This window comes from Sinocyclocheilus anshuiensis, unplaced genomic scaffold (assembly GCF_001515605.1).
Source record: "Sinocyclocheilus anshuiensis isolate Anshui unplaced genomic scaffold, SAMN03320099.WGS_v1.1 scaffold2337, whole genome shotgun sequence".
NCBI classification, from domain to species: domain Eukaryota; kingdom Metazoa; phylum Chordata; class Actinopteri; order Cypriniformes; family Cyprinidae; genus Sinocyclocheilus; species Sinocyclocheilus anshuiensis.
In genome coordinates, this window is record NW_015551144.1 from 11,963 (window position 1) to 17,699 (window position 5,737).

The 5,737-nt window shown below is 37.5% G+C and overlaps 1 protein-coding gene across 3 annotated transcripts in view; it reads left to right on the plus strand.

Moving 5' to 3' along the window:
• The window catches only part of sp1 (sp1 transcription factor), a 20,889-nt gene that overhangs the window by 1,235 nt on the left and 13,917 nt on the right, over positions 1–5,737 (plus strand). The window lies entirely within an intron of this gene.

Below are 5,737 nucleotides of genomic sequence, written 5' to 3' on the forward strand. Positions count from 1 at the left end.
CGGTTCATCATCGTATAAGGGTCAGTTTATTCCTTCAGGTCAGCAGCTGTCATGGCACAGCAGAAGCTTGAAGACAGTTTGTTATTTAGCTTTAACACAGGCGCACATTAAGCGAGGTCAGCTGGACCGTTCTTCAGCAATACTTTGGCCAAATGCTCACGCAGAGTTTGCATACTTAAAGTATGTTTCTGTCATTATTCAGCACATACTCAGAACAGTCTCTGTCCGTATGAGAAACACAGGTGTGATTGGCGCATTTTTAATTTTCTTAATCCGTTTTGTTTCAAAGTAGGTGACCAGATTTCTGAAATTTCAGAAAGTTCAGTTGTCAAACATAATTGAAATCTCTCTTTTTATTATCAATACTTGACCGCACATGTTTGTATGTTTTTTTTTTTTTTTAGCTAATTCTTTTGGTATCCATAATCTGTTGTTAAAATTAATAACTATTATGGTGTTTGCAGGTTTTGCAGTCCACTAAAAAATATGAAAAATAGTAAATGGTAATTACTGTATTACAAATAGCAATTATTAGGGGTGCTCCGATCAGGATTTTTGAGGCCGATCACAGAAAGCAGTATCTGCCGATACCGATCACAGATGCCGATCTTTTTAAAGCCTTATTTTTATCATGTAGTATTATTTATAGTGATACTCCAATCAGGTATTTTAGACATTTATTCAGGGCCTGTATTTCATTTTTGAAAATGAGGGGTATTTCCCTCGTGTGACCCTTGTGAGGGGATTTTTTTTTATTTATTTTTTTTACATTTTTCAAAAATATATATTTATCTCACCTAAATGTTCGATCATGCAGTGCATTTTTGTTTTTACAATTGTGCAATTATTGCACAATAGCTTACACACAGCACAAAAAAGTTGCTCAAGCAAGCATTTCAAATACTTTTCTTACGTTATCACAAACATTTTAAATTAAAACTTACCATTGACAGAAACAGTCAGCTCTACTGCCTTTCCTTTTTTTATTTAAATCTTTATTACAACAATTCCTGTGTCAACTGTGCAGCTCGCTTATAGACAGACGAGATGTGATTTGAAGACATTTGTGTATTTTGAGAGCGAAAGAGAGTGCGCGTACGGTGATTCACTCACGCTGTTTGTGAAATTATGTCCTACAGAAGGTTTTCAAATTACTTCATAAGTTATTTAATGAAGAAATATGAATTGTACCTCACCTTCAGCATTATTATTATTTCACCCGCGCCGGACAGAGACTGAGACGGTGCCGCTGCATGTCATGCCAAACCTCTCAAGGCAGCGTCATCAGCTTGAGATCGATTTTTTGAGATCGGTCTTTTTAGAGACCGCCGATCAATCATCCCAACATGATTATCGGCCGATAGCACCCCTATCCAACACTGTCAATTTGCTATTTGCCACATTTCAGCCACACAAACAGTTTAGAATGGCTTTCCTCATGACCAGAAATGGCAAAATATCCCTCTACCCTTGGGAATGACTTTCCCACAACTGCCTACCTCTCGAAAATAAGTAATACGAGTCACTATTACACATAATGGCCCATCTGTTCATGCTATCTCACTTCCTGCATAGCGTACTGGAGTGTGCCAGTGGCACCAGGTCAGGAGGCAGGGTTTTTTGGGTAAAGCTGGCATATTACTGAACTTCATATGGTCAGGGGGCTATATAAGTGGTCTCACTGCGGTTTTCTTCAGATGCAGTCTGCCCGGATTAAATTTACCCTCTGTATGAGTCTCAGGCCTCCTGAATAGAGCCTAGCCGATAGTGATCGGTAGCCGATCAATCGGAGCACCCCTAGCAATTATCGTAATAAAAGTATTAGTGTAAGTATAATACAAATATTAATTATCGTAATAAATTGCACACTACAATTAAAGGGATAGTTCCCCCAAAAATGAAAAGTCTGTCATTAATTAGTCACCCTCATGTCGTTCCAAACCCATAAGACCTGTTTAATGTGGAGTGACAGATCGCTGTAGCGCCTCGATCAACAGACGTGAACTGATCATCTCCTCCATATTGCGTTGGTACTTTTAATATGAAACAAAGTCTCAGATTTCAAATTCTGTCCATTGTATTGGCGCTGTTTAATGTGGAGTGACAGATCGCTGTAGCGCCTCAGTTCAATAAAAGCGGCAGCACGAGGTGCATATGAACTGATCATCTCCTCTGCTTTAATACTAGTTATAGCACAAAATAAACATGACTAAACATCCGAAGGTATGTTAAAAGAAAGAGTACAACTTTACAATCTGTCTCCTGTCTCATGTAATCGCTCAATCAGTGTTTCAGCCGCGCAAAGACGTCAATATAACGGCTTGTAAACAATACATGTAACGTCACATTTACCTCAGAAAAAATATATTCGGTGACCATGAACTCTTTAGTCTGGTAGAAATATAAACTGTAGAGAGGGGCATTTTGCTTAATATATTCACCATATAACATATTCATTATAATTTTTACTGTTCTTCAATGTTTATGTTTGAATAAATCCATCAAGTTTTTATGACAGCCACCATTTAAATGTTTATATTTAAAAAAACGTCATAAAGAACTTTGTTTTCCTTCCTCCACGAGTGCCATCTATTATTGGCTTGTTATCTAAAAGTGCTCTTTTCCTTTAAACCTAGCCAAAAAGCCATATGTGTTGACTGTGAAACACAGTGGTTTAATCAGTTTATGGTTTAATTACTAAATTTGTGTCAATCCATGTTCATATTTACAGCAAACAGTGCGCTGTCATTTTATTTCAGCACGTGCAGCGCAGCAAACTCTGCAGACGCACCGCTCTGGAAGACAACGCTGGACCGCAGCCGTGTGCAGTGTGAACGCTTTAACATGAGCGCGAGAGAAATGCACACTGCAAACGGAGTATGTGGCGTTATGTGTGTGTGCTGCGAGTGTGCATGAGCTCAGTCTCCAGGAGAGCGCGCGTGCGCTGAATGCTTAAACACTGGCAAGAATTAAAAAGTAATGCAATTTATAAACTTTAGTGACGATGTGACTCTGCCTCGATTGTGCAAGTGACAATTCCTGTGTTAACTGTGCAGCTCGCGATGTGATGATTTGCGCATTTTGAGAGAGAGAGAGAGCATGCGGTAATTCACTCACGCTGTTTGTGAAATGATGTCTCACTGAAAGTTTTCAAATTACTTGAAGTTATTTAATGAAGAAATATGAATTGTACCTCACCTTCAGCATTATAATTATTTTACCCATCGTCAGCTTGAGATCAGCCTTCATAGAGAGAATCAAACATCCCAAAGTGATTATCGGCTGATAGTGATCGGTAGCCCATCAATCGGAGCACCCCTAATTTTTACTGTTATCGTTATCGACCGATAAGAATATTTGGCTGATATATTAAATCAGATAAATAATGCACTATTTCCTTCAGATGCGCACTGTTTGCCGTGATGGTTTTTAATTACTTGAAATATGATTGGAATCACTTTGAAAAGGAAAATACAGTGAAGTGCAACATGTGCAGGGCAAGTCTGTCATAAAGACTACATGAAATTATATTAAGAACATTACTGTAAAATAATGTTGCACATGTTTTAGCGCGTTGTTACGGGAAGAGTGCATCCGCAACAGAGCTACACCTTCATGACTAGCACGGTTAAGTTCGCTTGTGCATTTGCAGCCTTTTGTGCACTTGTACATTGTAATATTGTGTTTATTTTATGTATAGATATTAGAGCCCGACCGATATATCGTTTTGCCGATATTATCGGCCGATATGAGCCTGTCACCGATATATCGGTATCGGCGAATATGCCGCTGATATGCCGCCGATATGAAATTTCTTTTTTTACAGAACATAATGCAGATAAAATGCTTGAAATGGTGTAATTACGTAGTTTGTCCAGCAGAGCGCGCTCCATTGTTTGCTACTGGCGACCTGGATGAAGCGCTTTAAAGCTTAAGTCTATGGAAAACCATTGAAACTTTGAACGGCCATATCTCCGTAACGGCACAGCGAATCCGCACGTAAAATAAATATTCAAACCACGTGTGTTACAACTAACACCCCCCTTACTTTGTGCATCACACTCCCCTATATTATGTCACACTTCACAGTTCTCTAGTAAGTTTCGTCTGTGTGTGTGAAGACAGTGGCGCAAATCCGTGAATGAATTATCTGATATATCACATATATAATTTGTTTAGTTAAGTTAATAGAGTGCTTCAGTTTACCGGTGATCATCTTTAGCTCAGTGCACGCAGATCAAACAGCAGCACAACATTAATAATTATGATTGGGACTGTCATATATAACATTATAATGAGAACACTATTGTATTAAAAAGATGTGAATTCTTTGGGTTTATTTGCCATTGCAGCTGTCGCTGGACAGAGAGATCGATGATCCAGAAATTCACTGAATAGCTAAATCATTCATCTAAATGTTAGTACACAGTAGGGATGCAACGATACCATTTTTTCAGAACCGATCTGATCCGATACCGAAAATTATGAGTATCTGCCGATCCGATCTGATACCAGCGCAGTTTTTTTTTTTTTTTAAATCAATGTAGAATTTCCATACTTCTGTGTGTTAAACACAATCTGCTAAATATAGACAACTTTATTTTAATGAAATATAACAAATGAAAAAAATACATAATCATAGGCTCCGTCCACACGGAGACGCATTTAGCTGTATACTAGGGCTGGGTATAGATTCAGATGTTCCAATTCGATTCGATTTCGATTTTCAAGCTCTCAATTCGGTTCGATTTCGATTTTCGATTCGATTTCGATTTTCGATTCGATTTCGATTTTTGATTTCAATTCTCGATTCGATTTGACTATATGAATGAATATAGATATAATACAAATCCTATATTTATAAAAAATGAACAGTGAACATAAGATTACAAATGGTTAATTAATAGGAAATTAAGAGCCACAAACCTGTATATAAAACACTTTTTATTTTAGGTACACTTGGGTACAATAAAACAAAACCCAACTCTATATTTCAAATGCATACAATGAATAGAGAATTTTGATGCAAGATGAAAAACTGATGCTAAAAATTGGACAAGTCAGAACAGTCGCATGCCTTGATCAAACAGGATCAGGTTATTTTATGTTTAAGATAAAACAAACATAAAATCTCACAGCATTAGCTGTAACATGGAGGCTGCAAGCCTATGAACGGTGTAGGAAAACTAATACTGGCTTTTAGGTAATAGTTCACCCAAAAATAAAAATTCTGTCATCATTTATGCATGTATGAATTTCATTCAATTGATTCATTCGAACGGCTGAACCATTCAGGAATGAATCAAGTGACAGTCTTTATGAATGGGTGATCATGAATCACTGACTCACTAGATTCGTTTAAAAAAGACCGTTCATTCATAAACGAGACACCGCTGTGTTTGAATGGAGATGCGCAGCGGCTGAGCTGTGACTTTGTTTTAAACTATTTTCGACGACGAAATAGAGCAAAATCAGACCATAGTGTTATAGGCAGACAATGTAAGTCACTTAATATTAACTTCTTGTCTATTTAACTGTTATATTAAATCAGTATCACATTTACAAACTCCCTTAAAAATAATTAAAAGCTGTCACTCATCGATCTCACATCAACGAAGCTCTACACTGCACAATGAATCTCTCACTTTGCTTATGAAAGGATTCGTGATTCGTGAGAGTGATACATTACTCAACGCTGCAAAAACACGTAGAAACATTTGAAGCTCCCCTGAGCGCA